This window comes from Podarcis gaigeae (genome assembly GCF_964106915.1).
Source record: "Podarcis gaigeae genome assembly, chromosome: 3".
Lineage (NCBI taxonomy): Eukaryota > Metazoa > Chordata > Lepidosauria > Squamata > Lacertidae > Podarcis > Podarcis gaigeae.
In genome coordinates, this window is record NC_139680.1 from 98,876,522 (window position 1) to 98,892,241 (window position 15,720).

The window sequence follows — 15,720 nt, forward strand, 5'->3', positions numbered from 1 at the left end:
AGGGTGGCCAAGAGAGGAGCAGAAACCTTTTCCTCTGGTACCAAATGGTGGTAACAACGTCTCCAAGCAGACCTCCCTGGAGAGGACATTCCAAAGGCAAGGAGCCAACACAGAAAAGGCTCTCTTGGGAGACCACCCATTTCACTTAAAAGCCAAAGAAAGGCCTCAGATGATGCAATTGACAACTCTGTAGGGAAATTGTTCATGAAGCAACATTCAAAATGTTTTCAAAAGATCAGCAGCTGCTTCTAATCTTTGGAAGGGCCTATCCATATGCATCTCTAATTTTAACATGAAGCAAGTCATCTGCAAAAAGTTAGCTGCATTGGAAGATACAAATCTGTTTTTTGATCAGACCTCAACCAATCAGTATGGCTTTCCCCTTTCCTAAGATCTGGAAGCAATGCAAGGAAACAAATAGGAATCACCACAAAAACTAAATCCAAGCCAGTAACTCTTCTTCAAACTCTTTAGTCCACTTTTTTGATTAGGCGCTCGAATGCCGATAGAATTTCCCCTTCTTCTTACCACAGGCATTCCAGTGGCAATTCACATTCTCCAGCAGAAATGAAAGAGGATAAACTGTCCCTATAATCGTTTAATGCATAGTAAGGATACTAAATGAAGGAATGTGATCCTCCCCACTACCTCCTGACTCATATGCATACATATTCATTCTCCTTTTATTTCAGCCAAAAGAACCAGGCTGAATTAATTTAAATAACTAGGTAAGTTGATATGGAAAATTGCAAGCAATATGATTTTCTATGAAAAGAAAATAATGTAATGGGGCCAGTTTGAAAGAACACCAAAGGCATTTTATTCACATTGCTTGTTCCCATTACTTTCAAAATACACTTATTTTTCTGCCTTGGGCCAGTTTCGAATGATCAGTCATTCCTTGCATATTCAAGGAAGCTTGAATGAAGCTTTTTTTTTTTTTTGCATTCGGAAAGAAAAGTAAGACATCTGTGTTGGAATCAGGAGAGGAATGAGAAAGACAAAGGCGTCTATTTTGCAAATGCCTTATCCTGGGCTTTTGCATATGAGACACTTTGGACTCTCCATACCTAACTCAACCTACCAGCCACACATGGTGGTTTCCACTGGATAGGCAAGAATCTGAAACAGGAGGTTTGATGGGTCACCACCTGGCAAGCTATGTTTAGCTTGGAAGGCCATGAGTTGTGCAGCTCTACTTTAGACGCCATTCAGACACTTTTAATAGCTCTACTGATCCAAATCAGGATAGTGACTAACAAGAATAAAATGAACACAATAATATATAATAAAATACATGAAAAGAGCAATAAAATACAAAATAGGAGAGTAAAAACAAAGCCTGCAAAAGATCAGCAAAATCAACCAATAAAGTAGAATATTTGTTTCCAATGCATTTATCAGCCAAATGCTTGTGTAAATAAAAATGATCTACACGTAAAAAAATAGAATAAGTATAGTGCATGTGCTGTGTGAGAAATAAGAAAGATAGCAATTGTGAGAGCCAGAGCAGTGCACTGATTAGAGAGTTCGATTGGGGTTCAAATCCCTGCTCAGTCATTGAATGACCTCGGACTGGTCAGTCTCTTAGCATAACCTATTTCACATTGTTGTGGGGACAGAACTTTGTACCTTATCTTGAGCTCTTTGGACAAAAGGTGGGATAAATATGAAATAAGGTGAATGAATGAAATAATTGACCTGAAGCAGTGGACACAGGGAGGGATTTGTTCATAAGACTGAAAGCAAGGCATGATCCAGGCCAGGGACTGAAACAGGGAAGGAGGGAGACACGAAGGAGGCAGGAAATGGGCAGAAGAGAAGTCTAGCAGGCTTAGTAGCTTCCTTCACCAACAATGATCCCTGAACTGAAGGAATGCAGGAGGGTAGGAGCTATAATAATAATAATAATAATAATAATAATAATTTATACCCTGCCCATCTGGTTGGGTTTCCCCAGCCATTCTGGGCGGCTTACAACAAAACACTAAAATACAATAACCTATTAAACATTAAAAGCTTCCCTAAACTGCCTTCAGATGTCTTCTAAAAGTTTGGTAGTTATTTTTCTCTTTGACATCTGGTGGGAGGGCGTTCCACAGGGCGGGCGCCACTACCAAGAAGGCCCTCTGCCTGGTTCCCTGTAACTTGGCTTCTCACAGTGAGGGAACAGCCAGAAGGCCCTTGGCACTGGACATCAGTGTCCAAGCAGAACGATGGAGGTGGAGATGCTCCTTCAGGTATACTGGACCGAGGCCATTTAGGGCTTTAAAGGTCAGCACCAACACTTTGAATTGTGCTCGGAAACATACTGGGAGCCAGTGTAGATCCTTCAAGACCGGTATTATATGGTCTTGGCGGCCGCTCCCAGGCCCTAGTCTAGCTGCCGCATTCTGGATTAGTTGTAGTTTCCGGGTCACCTTCAAAGATAGCCCCACATAGAGCTATAAAGCAGGAAATAAGTGGTTCGTGGAAAAGGGCTGAAGCTCCATGATAGAGCATCTGCACTGCATACAGAAGGTCGCAAGTTCAATCTCTACAGGGAGAGCTGGGAGGGTCCCCTGTCTGAGATCACGAAGAGCTGATGCCAGGAAGTGCTGACAATAATGAACTAAATAGGCCATATAAAGTAGAATTTTGGAGATAGGGGGTGTGTTAGGGCATTCACTCATATCATATAGTTTGGTGGCCAGGCCTCATGTGCTCCCCAGAAATCAGCCTCTTGTCTCCAGCAGTTGTGCATTCAAGTGAAGATCCATAGCTGGAGGTTACCTGTCTTTCAGTAAAGCTTGGTCGCCATTACTAATCTTACTGATCAACCTCTAATGAACTTTTTTGGAAGTCCTGGTTTTCCCAGAACATAGCTGAAAACCACTGTACAGTCATACCTCATGTTACGTCCGCTTCATGTTACGTTCTTTCAGGTTACGTCCCGTGGCAACCTGGAAGGACCGGAAAGGGTTACTTCTGGGTTTCGTCACTCGCACATGCGCAGAAGTGCAAAATGGTGTTACGCGCATGCACAGAAGTGGCGAATCGCAACCCGCACATGCGCAAACACGTCGCTGCGGGTTGCGCTCTTTACATGTTGCGAACAGGCCTCTAGAACGGATCCCGTTCACAACCAGAGGTACCACTGTGCTAGATGACAGTCCAGCAAGATATAGCCTTTGACATAAAGGAGAACTCTGTGCTCATTTTATTATTATTTTTCTTTGGATAAAATATACTTCTTTCTTTTAGTAAACCTAAAGTTTACTGTTTGTTTTCCATAGCTGCATACACACCAGACCCACTGCCCAAAGAATCTGCCAACTGTAGTTTTTTAAGGATTCTGGGAATAGAAGGGCTGTGAAAGGTTAGCTACAGTTCCAAGAATTCTTCAAGGTGTGTTGAATGTGCTTTAAAGGTCTGGTTACGTACACAGCAAGATGTATGTCACTACATGCTTCATTTCATTTTTAAATAACTTTTTACTTTTTAAAGGAAAATTTATTTATCTTGTGGAACTAATTTCCAGAGAGGTGGTTGTGTTAGTCTATAGAAGTAAGAATTGCAAAGTCTCGTGGCACCTCTAAGATGGGTAACTAGAATCCATGTCACCCATTTTCACACACAAATGCAGATATAATGAGCAGCGGGAGAAAACAGTAGGGTCAGGGTCAGATGACAATGAAATAAAAAAAGGCACAATAAATGTCAATTCAGTTAAAGGTTAAGGCATACACAATATGCAAAGTTCGCAACAACTGTAACTGGGATATTAAAACCATCCTAGTGTTGCTTAAGATGCCTGCAGTGAGCTATATATCTCTTCAAGTTAAATAACTGACCTCCTTCATAACTTGAAAGGTCATGTGGTTCAGTGGTAGAGCACATTCTTTTCATGCAAAACATCCCAGGCATTTCCAGATAGAACTGGGAGAGATCTCACCTGGAATCCTGGAGAGCAGGGGCCACTCAGTGTAGACAAGGCTGAACTAGATGGGCCAATTGCCTGATTGCTTATAAAGTAAGCATTCTTTGAAATTGTTCAAGAATGACAACTTTCAGGTTTGCAGCAAAGCATTCTGGGAAGTTTTGAAACATTCGCCCATTGGTGTGTCCACTTTGTCTTTGTCTTCTTTTGTGGCCCTCTGATATTGAGGGTTCCTTTTGCTTGACCTGTGCTGCAGCAGATATGGTTTAATTCCTTCTAAATTCAAAACACAGTACCCAAGACACAGTGGGTGGTATTCAGCTAAGTGTTACTCTGAATAGACTCACTGAAATTAACCAGCATGAGTATGCTAGATCTATTAAAGTCAATGGTTTTACCCTGAGTAAGGCCAGCTACACTGAGTTGAATGCTACCCTTAGTTTTAAGAACTGTAAGCTAGGATGCAATTTGTAGGCAGGCTCCCATTATGTATTAACATATGCTCCCTTTAAAGGACAAAATGAAACGTCAGTTATTGGGATCTGGGGGAGGGGGGGAGCACAAATAAAGCATTGATTTATAGAGGGAAATGATGTATTTATTCTATGGGGGGGGGGGTTTAATGAGCACCCTTGCGTAAATGAAATGTGCCTGAACCGAGTCTGTGCCTTTTGCCTCAGTTGTCAATGTCATTAATCAGGAGCTATAATTTGTGCGTGTGGAATATGTAATGGAAATGAAAACACATTTTCTGTGGTAACTAATCCTTCACTCGCAGTTAACTCCGTTTTACAAGATGGTATTGTGCCCTTAAAAAAGCAGTGTGCCCTTAACAGAAAGAACTGTATTTCATTACTATCAAATACTGCTGCTTAATTTATAATCCTTTTTGGCTGACATGACTTAAATGCTCCATGTTCCAGTTTGATACTCTACCACACAACTTAGGAATGTGGGAAGTTTCACAGTAAAGGAGCAGGTACCATATCTTCTGGGACTCCCCTTGATTCATTATGGGAAGCTGGTTGTTCACAGCCAAGGTTGTCTCTAAATGGGGCATATGGAACGGCAAAGAGTAGGCATGGACTGAAATATACTGTAGTTCAGAGACAGAGAAGACATTCCCCTTCTCAGAAGCAGCAGGACCATTCAATGCATTCAGACATTCAGTGCATTTGTGTTCCTGGGTATAATGTCTCATTTCCTAACACACATTTCACACTGCAGTACCCATTGCATTATGGAACCGTGATTTTTCATTTTTTGACCGATATGCCAACATACCATGCTGAATTTCATTCACATCAGAGGGCATGGTGCGAAACAACATTGGACAGTATCGCTACTCCCCCTGCTCCCTTTCTGCACATATGTTTTTCTGTTCCCCCATGAAAACAGCTGGAAAGAACTGGATGCTGGTATACCACCCCAAATTTCATCACTTTGCTCTCATGATTTTCTGGGTTGGGAAATAAATTTATTATTTTTAATGGAATCAAATAACACAGCAGAAATGAATGCTCTGTTGTTTAGTCGTTTAGTCGTGTCCGACTCTTCATGACCCCATGGACCAGGGCACACCAGGCACTCCTGTCTTCTACTGCCTCCTGCAGTTTGGTCAGACTCATGTTTGTAGCTTCGACAACACTGTCCAACCATCTCGTCCTCTGTCGTCCCCTTCTCCTTGTGCCCTCCATCTTTCCCAACATCAGGGTCTTTTCTCTTCTCATGAGGTGGCCAACGTATTGAAGCCTCAGCTTCTGGATCTGTCCTTCCAGTGAGCACTCAGGGCTGATTTCCTTAAGAATGGATAGGTTTGAACTTCTTGCAGTCCATGGGATTCTCAGGAGTCTCCTCCAGCACCATAATTCAAAGCATCAGTTCTTCAGAGATCAGCTTTCACTTCCATACATCACTACTGGGAAAACCATGGCTTTAACTATATGGATCTTTGTTGGCAAGGTGATGTCTCTGCTTTTTAAGATGCTGTCCAGGTTTGTCATTGCTTTTCTCCCAAGAAGCAGGCGTCTTTTAATTTCGTGACTGCTGTCACCATCTGCAGCGATCATGGAGCCCAAGAAAGTAAAATCTCTCACTGCCTCCATTTCTTCCCCTTCTATCTGCCAGGAGGTGATGGGCCCAGTGGCCATGATCTTAGTTTTTTTTTATGTTGAGCTTCAGACCATATTTTGTGCTCTCCTCTTTCACCTTCATTAAAAGGTTCTTTAATTCCTCCTCACTTTCTGCCATCAAGGTTGTGTCATCTGCATATCGGAGGTTGTTGATATTTCTTCCGGCAATCTTAATTCCAGCTTGGGATTCATCTAGCCCAGCCTTTTGCATGATGAATTCTGCATATAAGTTAAATAAGCAAGGAGACAATATATAGCCTTGTCATACTCCTTTCCCAATTTTGAACCAATCAGTTGTTCCATATCCAGTTCTAACTGTAGCTTCTTGTCCCACATAGAGATTTCTCAGCAGACAGATGAGGTGATCAGGCACTCCCATTTCTTTAAGAACTTGGAAATGAATGCCAAACATGAACTATTTGATTTGATTTATTGCATTTCCTTAGAGCTATATATTACAGATATTAATGCTACCCAGCTTGACGCGACTTGATTCATAAAAACTGACTCCTTTTTGGAATAAAGCCATTCTCAAGGATAAGCTTAAGTCTCCTTCAGATGCATTGCTGCACCCTTACCTGTGTGCTGCAGGTAATAACTAGAGATCTTCTGTCTGGTTGCTTGTGTTGCTTATGTTGCAGTAAGGATGTTGACAGAAATTGCAAAAATGACAGCTGAAATTGAAAGTCAGCTTCATCTCTCAGCTTAGCTATTATTTTCTTTTTTGTTTGCGGTGAAAGCCTGCGGTTGGTGTTCTGCACAGACAGAAAATGGGAAGACACTATAGAGTGTGTTTCCCCCTTGAGGCCAGCATACCCACCCAGTTTCACTGATGGAAACGAACTATTTTTAGAGAACACAAAGGGATGCTTCAGGCATTCTGTCTTCCCTGGCCCAATAATCTGCTTCTGAAGTATGATCACCATGTACATTTGGGGCATGTGGTTTTCTTCTGTGTTTTTATAAGCAAAAATGGAAACAAAAGAGGCTTCTAAGTGCTGCTAATTTAAACTATTTGAAGTGATTACAGCTTTGAAACATCTAATATCCTTTTGATGACACATACTTCTAATTTAATTGACGACAAGCTATTTGACCGCAGGACGGGTTGGTAATAATGATGGCTGCACATTTCAAGAACATCAGATCCATTACCTTAGTGGGACTTTATAGCATGCTGTCATGTTGGACACCAATTATTTTTCCCATTTTTAAGATGGGGTGGTGGTGAAAGCTTAGATAACATAGTTTTTCTACTCATTCAGATATAATGTGGCATTTTTGTTTTTAAATTCATGCTTGATAATTTTTTTTGCTTCAAAAAGTGGTGTTTATATTTGAAATACTGAATATTTAAACATGGTAAGAAGCTGATGGGAACATCTTGGAGTGGGTATGGCAAAATTTCAAATATATGTGATCCTTCATTACATCTTCCTAATATGGTATTTATTCCAAGGAAGTTTCCATCAGTCAGGTGTAAGGTTAATACATCAGATGATACAACTTTCCCCCTGCCCTTGCATTAGGTGAACATTACTCTATCATTCGGGCGTGACGGCAAATGAAGGAAAGGAAAATAAGCTCACTGGATGAATTATGGTCCATGTGGAGTTTTCTGTTGAATTTATGGTAGACATACTTCTATCTATAGCTTATAGTGACAGTATGGTGAGAATCCTCTTTCGTGATTTAAGAGATGAGAGTTACTCTTACGTTATCTTTCATGTACATGCTAGGAACTACTTAGAACCCAAGTCCAGTATCCCTTCTATATTGCTTCGAAAATATGACGTGAACAAGTGGGATCTCCAATCTGCAACATAACGTGCAGTTTGCAGTACTGCTGTTCAGGATGCTGGCTAGCCGGCCATGCCCTTTCCCATGCCCTTTCCCACCCCACCCCCCAAGAAATGAAAATTCGCTACTGAGCAAACTCATCAACGTTGAACTGTTTTTGCTGCCGCGCCCCCTTATGATTTTTTTTTTTAAAAAAGAATGTTTTATATTTCTGCAAACTTTGGGGCTTCCCCCATGCCTGCTACTGCATGCTCAAATACAGCAGCAACACGTAGCTAAAGAATGTAATAAATGTATTATTATTGGTAGCATTTACTACATTCATTAGCTACGTGTTGCCGCTGTATTTGAGCAGATATCTCTGTATTGCAACACAGGGGCTTGTTTTTGTCACCCCTGTGTGCATGGCTGGTGCCATTCTGGCTACATAAGCAACGGCATTCACCACCTGAAATCGCGGATAATATTACAGTTACAGCTACCTGAAGGGCTCATTGGTTTTGCAAACCAAAAGTGGGGATTTAGGATGAAGAGGAGTTGTTACTTACCTGCATGGAATGCACTGTTACGAGAATTCATGAGCAATACTCAGTGAATGTGGAAATCACTGTGGGATTGTAACCAAAGGGTTGAAGATCACTCGCTGATATTTAGGCAATGAATGTTTTACTGCATCAAAATCTGAAAAATATGATTTTGTTAGAAGTGAAATGCTGCTGCTGCAGAAACATGTTAGCTGCTTGCTACCCAAAGGTGTCCAAGTAACATACATTGAAATTATAAACACAAATGCACCATGCAAAGTGGCTGTGGACTTTTCCTTTTTTTGCTGTGAAACTTGGTTTTTAGCCTTCTTCTCTGTTTAGCTTTCTTTAGTGTCTTTGTGTGCTGGTGATTTTAGTAACTATGCAGAGTAGATCCATCAGACTCAACTGATTTAAGCTGCTAAGTCTGTTGATTCAATAGCTCTTCTCTGAATAAAACTATTGTTGGATATAACCCTTGAGTTTCACGACAAGGGTGGAGAACCTTTCGTCCCATGAGTTAAATGCAGTCCACATGATAGAAATTAATAAAAATTATACGAGGCATGGAGAAAGTGGCTAGAGAAATGTTTTTCTCCCTCTCTCATGACACTAGAACTCGTGAACATTTTAATGAAGCTGAACGCTGGAAGATTCAGGAAAGACAAAAGGAAGTACCGTATTTTTTGTTCTATAAGACTCACCCCCCCAAAAAAAAGTAAGGGGAAATGTGTGTGCGTCTTATGGAGTGAATGCAGGCAGCACCTATCCCAGAAGCCAGAACAGCAAGAGGGATTGTTGCTTTCACTGCGCAGCGATCCCTCTTGCTGTTCTGGCTTCTGAGATTCATAATATTTTTTTCTTGTTTTTCTCCTCCAAAAACTAAGTGTGTCTTGTGGTCTGGTGCGTCTTATAGAGTGAAAAATACGGTACTTATTCACACAGTGAAGAAAACTATAGAATGCATCCATGGGCATAGCCAGGATTTTTGTTGAGGAGGGGGCAGCCAAAGTGAGCTTTTTTAAGGAGATTGTCCCCTAAAGTTGTGGAGCATTTTTGGGGAAATCACAGGTGAAACTACCCCTAAAAAGAGGACATTACAGGGGGCAGGCTTTGGGGAGGGGCAGAACCTCAGTTTATTGAGTACTTCCTTTTTATAATTTTTTTAATATGATTTACCAAAATAGAAAAAAGATAAAGGGAAAAAATAAAAATAAACTTACATCAAAAAATCATACAAATCCCATATGTTGAGATTACTCTGGATCTCCTGACTCCCCCCCCCCATCCCATCCATGGGTCCCTTTCCCCTTTGAAACCGTTATAGTAAATCATTCAGGCATCCCTGGCCAGCCCAAACTTTCCAGAGACATCTGGGTTGTTTGGCAAAGGGGTGACTGTTCTTCTCATTCTCTCTGATCAGAAGTTAACCCTCAAGAGATGCTGCATGTTTTTCTGCACCTCCATGGCTGCATAAGGCACCAGTATCAACCACTGGGGGAGGCCTAGATGGGATGGATGTGGTCCATTGACATAGTTTGCCCAATCCTGCTGTAAAAGATGGGTCTGGGGTGTTTTTTAAATGAATCCCTTCACTGCTGGACATGTTGTTTTTGAGAACTGATTGCATTTCTCAAAATGTACAATTAGGAAACCTTTAGCTTGGGCCCCATACATGAACTCCTTTAGGGATTATGACTATAAATTATCCTTAAATGCCTGTTTTCCCCTGAGAAAGCATGGAAGCACTTGAAGAATTTAAAATGAATGATTGTCATCCTCAGATACGATGTTGAATTTACAATAAATGAGAGATGAAAAATGAGTTAGCTTCCCCTCGGGTTTTTGCAGCATCCAAAGAGATTTGCAAAACCTGGGTGGGACTCCTAAGACTGAGCGCTCATGGAAAGCAGTTTGCTATACTGGGGTGGCCCCATGTTTTCCATGTTTCCAATAGCAATTTGGCTGCCTGGAACAGAGGAAAGCTGACATGAAGAAGTCATCAAGGAAAATCTAAGTTATCATTTTGCAGTGGCACAGTTCCAGAGTCGTAAGCTATCATATATATAAATTCATTCCTATACCATGCTGCCAGTAACTGATATGATACCTGAATGATGTACTTCCTTTGGGTGGATATAGTTAATTCAGGACCTGATACTGATGATCTGCCCCAGTGGTTTGCTAATAATGCTTATGGACGGAAATATCCATTAATTTTCTGTCCCCATCTGGGAGTGGACAGAGAGCGGATTCCAACAAACCAAAACATTGCCTACACAGATGACAGCACTCTATCAACACTTGACTTTGGAAGCAATGGACTCTGGGAAAGGTTGCACTACCCATAGGAAGCAGAGAATACGGAGGAAAGAAGCCAGGCCTTTTGAGCCTTCCTGGCAGGAAAAAAAATAGGGAGTAAAAAAACTGACTAGTGCATTTAATTCCTGTTTGTTTATTGAAGCATTTTTACTCAGCTTCAGCCAAAAAAGGGCTCTCAAGCAGCTTACAAGCCAGAAATAAGACAATCCCCGCCTTCAGACTCACAAGGTAGAAGAGATGACGTGAAAGGAAAAGGAACAGGGAGGGAGAAGGGAAAAAGCGAACTCAGCCATTAGTTCTTAGTTACATTAACTAGTTACTGTATTGTTAATAACCAGCAGGAATGGGAAGAGTTCAGTGACAGGAGAACCCAATAGTTGCTGCCTTCTGAGCTGAACTGATGAAAAGAACCTGCTCTCCCATATTTCCTTCTGTTGCTATATGACAGTTAAGGGAGGAGCCTCATGTACTCAGGTTTCTAGTGCTGGCATCCATCTTCTCAAAGGGGTGAAGTCAAACCTTTGGAGAATCACAGCGCCCGCTGTGGCTGCAGAAACAAGTAACTCGTAACTGCTGCCTCCTGAGTTGTTTTTGCTGCATTAGCAGCACTGAAGTGACCTCTCCAGTGTGCAAGCCTGGGCAGTGTGTATGGAGGTCCTGGGGTGCCTGGATGACAAGACCCCACTCTTGTCCTCACTGATGTGGTCCAAAGGAAAGCATTTCACTCAACAGCACATGCAGAAACTGGCTTCTTGGCCATTGGATCCTTATTGATCTTGTCCATTCAATCCACTGGAGCCTGTCTTTGCATGCAGCTGAAGACCCTAACTCACTGAGGGTTTGAGACCCACTGGCTACCCTCACCTGGTTTAGCAGGCCAGTTGAAACTATTTCCCAGGATGTGGCCGCTGTTCCATGCTGACAGCTTCGAGGAGCCACAGGCGAGAGCTGAGTGCAGGGTGGGGACCCAAAATGGACAAACTTCCCCAGAAGGATCATGATATGTCTCGTGCTCTTGCAAATAATAAAGACCTGCAATTTATTATTTTCATAGCTATGCTTTTTTGTAACTGGTCCTGAAGCTATTTAGTAAATGTCCTGCTAGAAATGCAAACAATACATAATTGATTAAATAAGCATTTTAAATTTCCCTTAGGCTTCATTTAAGTTATGAGGTAGTGCAGACATTAGGCTTTGTGTGTGCAACAAACATCTAATGCATTTAACCCTCCTCCCCTGTCCAATAATCTGGGGAACTGTAGGTCAGGGGAAAAACAATGCTGTCTAGGGTTGTAAAGACTGCAGAGAGAATAATTGGCTGCACCCTTCCGACCTGGGATCAAATCTATGCTTCCAGGTGCCATAAGAAAGCTGCAGACATAGTGCAGGATAGTGCGCACCCCGGAAATGAGCTCTTTCAGCTTTTGCCTTCTGGAAGAAGGTACAGGATTACAACCAGCCGCATGAGAAACAGTTTCTATCCAAACGCGATTTTGGTTTTAAATGCAGTGTAAGGTAGTCTTTATGGGAGTATATAGTATTTAATTATGGCGTAACAGAGTTTTTAGGGGGCTAACCAAGCTGGGATAGCAGGCTTGTTTGTTGTGAATGTCTGATGTAGATTTTTCAATTTCATTGTTCTGTATGGGACAATGACAATAAAGATTATCGTATCGTTGCTAAGGGTGGTGGGAATTATAGGACTGTGTAAATTACAATTCCCAGGATTCTGGGGCAGGGGGCTGAAATAACGCACTTTAAATATGTGATGTGTCTGAAGCCTTATTTATGGTATTCTGCACTCAACATATCCCAGTGGTGTTGTGAGGCTATGCGAGTTCCTCATGATCAAAGTTCACATTCAGCAAAATTGCCGGTTTTTAAAATAACTAACCTCCTTGAAAAATTTCATAAGTGCCCCCCCCCAGTCACTGCTACCCCTGCATCTTAACTGAAGAAATGTTGTGGAGATTGACCTGGAGAATGTGCAAAGGGGGGGGGGGGAGAGATTGATATAAAGGGAGACTGACAAAGGATCACCTGCATTATTCATCGCCCATTTAATTCCCCATAGAAGCCCTTGGACAGTTATTATACTTTACACAGACAGACTAGACAATCTTCCTGTGATATGGCAACCAAATCCTGCCAGTCATATCTTGGTCTTGTCAGGAGAAAAGCTAACTGTCATCAGAACAGCTGCATCATCATTCTGTTCTGTTTAACATCATCTTCGTACATGTTTGACTTCGGTTCCATTTAATTTAATCTCCTTGCATTGTTTGCTAACACTCCGTAGACTATGAAGAGAATATACACACAGAGAGATTCCTTCAGGTCTTTTTCACATGTGCATCAACATGACCCAGTCTTTCTAGTGCTGCCCCAGTTCAAATTTCAGGTAGGGGGTGCTTTTCTGAATGCCCCCCCCCCCATAAGGACAAAACCAAACCCTTGCAGGTAGAAATCTAATGAGGACTTGAAGCTTTCTCCACGAGAGAAACTATTTTATTGATTTATATAGTGTTCATAATTCAACAAGAGAAGAAGCAAGAGAGAAAGGGAACGGAAGGGGAGACAGGGGTGAACTGGGAAGGGAAAATGTGATTGTTTCAGTTACACATGCTTAGCTACAATAGTTCAGGGCAATTAGGGAACTGAGCCAAAGGCTTCACGGAAAATGTGGATTTTGAGCAGGGATTTGAAAGAAGCAAGCTGGTGACATCATGCAGGTGCTCCGGAAGCGAGTTCTAAACCCCAGCTGCACTCTGCTTTTACATAAAAGAAACTGTCTTAACTTCATCTTTCCTATTAACCATGCCACCCACTGAATGTCCGTCTTGCCTCTTCTCCCTCACAAAACCCTTGCAGGCTTGCCAGTCAAGAAGTTTATATAAAAAGCAGGTTAAAAACAACACCAAACTTCTCCAGGCATTGTGGGAGAATGAGCATGTTACTTGTTGCCAGGATGAATTTTAAACATATATTCTTCCCTCCCGTGTTGAAGGAGTCATACATATAGCCAGACCTGCATTTGTTTATTTTCCCAAAAGAGGACAAGTATCATCATGGCCATTCAGCTCCACAGCTAAGCAAGTCTCCCCAACCTATTCCAATCTGGTTTAAGGCCCAGGTTTGGCACTGAAACAGCCCTGGTTAATGATCTGCATCAGAAAAGTGATGGCGGAATGTGAGCTTGTTGAATTCTCAGCAGCTTTTGATAGCGTTCAAAATTTGAAATTGGAGGCAGCGGTTTCATATCGCCCAAGTGTCCTGGAAAAATTGGGACATCCCATTTTCTCGAGCAAGACCATGGCAGCCATTTTGGGTGCCGCTCTTTTTTTTGGGGTAAGAGCAAGACGCTGGCCACATGACTGATTCAGAAGACACACGTCCCAATTTGGGGCTTGAAGTTGGATGTTTTGTGGTTCTGCTCCTACCTGCAGGACTGTTCCTAGGATTGGGGGATTTTTGCTGTGGAGTCCTATAGGCTTCTGTTCTGTTCCCCATGCTATTTAACATGACTATGAAGCCATTGGAAGCTTTGGAGCATGATGTAACCCATATGTAGATGAAACCCATCTCCATTACATATGTACCAGGTGAGGCTGTGCAGGTGCTGAAACAGTGTCTGTAGAAAGCAATGAGCTGGATAAGGGCCAGTTAGCTGAAACTGAACCCTGAGAAGATGGCAGCGCTGTTGGTGAGTGATTCTCATGTCTGAAAATTGGGGTTTCCGTACTGTTCCAGTCACACTCCCTCTGAAAGAGCAGGTCGTACATAACTGGGAAAGGGGGTTACTCCCAGATCCAGCATTGCCACTGGTAAGCCAGATAGCATCAGTAGCACAGTGTGTCTGTTCCCAGCTACATCTGTCTCAGCAGTTATGGCTATTCCTGGACCACTGGCGTAGGCTTGCCACACTAATCCATGCCCAGGTAACCTCATGTTTACATCATTGTAATGTGCTTTCTGTAGGGCTACTGCTGAAGATGGTCTGGAAATTGTAGCTAGTATAGAACATGACCGCTGGAATTCTGACCAGTGCATCCATATGAAATCATATAATGCAGATTCCATAGGATCTACATGGCTACCTGTCTGTTAACAAGGCTGAATTCAAGGTGTGTAAAGCCCATAACAACTTGGTACCCAAATACTTGAAGGAGCTCCTCTTTCTGTATCAGCCAGCTTAGGTCCTTAGATTGGTAGGGGAGTCCCTTCTCATTGTCCTGCCAACAGGTGTAGCCTGAAAGACAGGGCTTTCTCAGTAGTGGCACCTCAACTATGGAATTCTCCCTTCCCTTCCCCTGGAGGTACAGATGATCTGGGGCTTCCAGCCTCAGGTAAAGATGTGTCTTTTTGGTCAGCTGTTTCAAAAAAAAAATGGAAATTCAAGGTTTAGGTCAATTTGCAGCTGTGTTGGTACAATGACCGTTATCTTAAAATGTTTGACACTTGTTGAATGGTTATATATTGAAATTTTATTATTTTAATGAACCACCTTGAGATCTCAACTGATGAAGGGTGGTTTAAAAATGGAACAAAAAAAAATCCATTATGTGCAGATGACCAACTGCATTTTTGTCATTGCAACAGAACCTCGGGGAATAACATCCAAAAGCATTTCGGACAAGTTTTGACTGTGCAGAAAACTCCGTGGTTAACAGCGATTAACATTCCCATCGTTCATAAATGTGTCTACTTCTTGGAACACAGTTATATTTCTGGCCATCAGCAAATCCCAGCTGTATCATTATAATACATTACAAATTCTGGAAACCATTTTCAAGAAACCATTTTCAAGAATCCACAAAATGTCACGGAACATTTCCTAGAACGCACTGACATGAACGAAATTTGTGCACTGCTGAGTTTGGTGAGCAAATTGGATTCCTAATAGCATGATAGAAGCAATAAGTAGAAATAAAATATTTCATTTGCAGTGTTGTGATTAATGTTTGTTTTAGGTAATTTAATGAACTACCTTCCCTAATTATGTCCCCTTAAGTTATATAGGAGA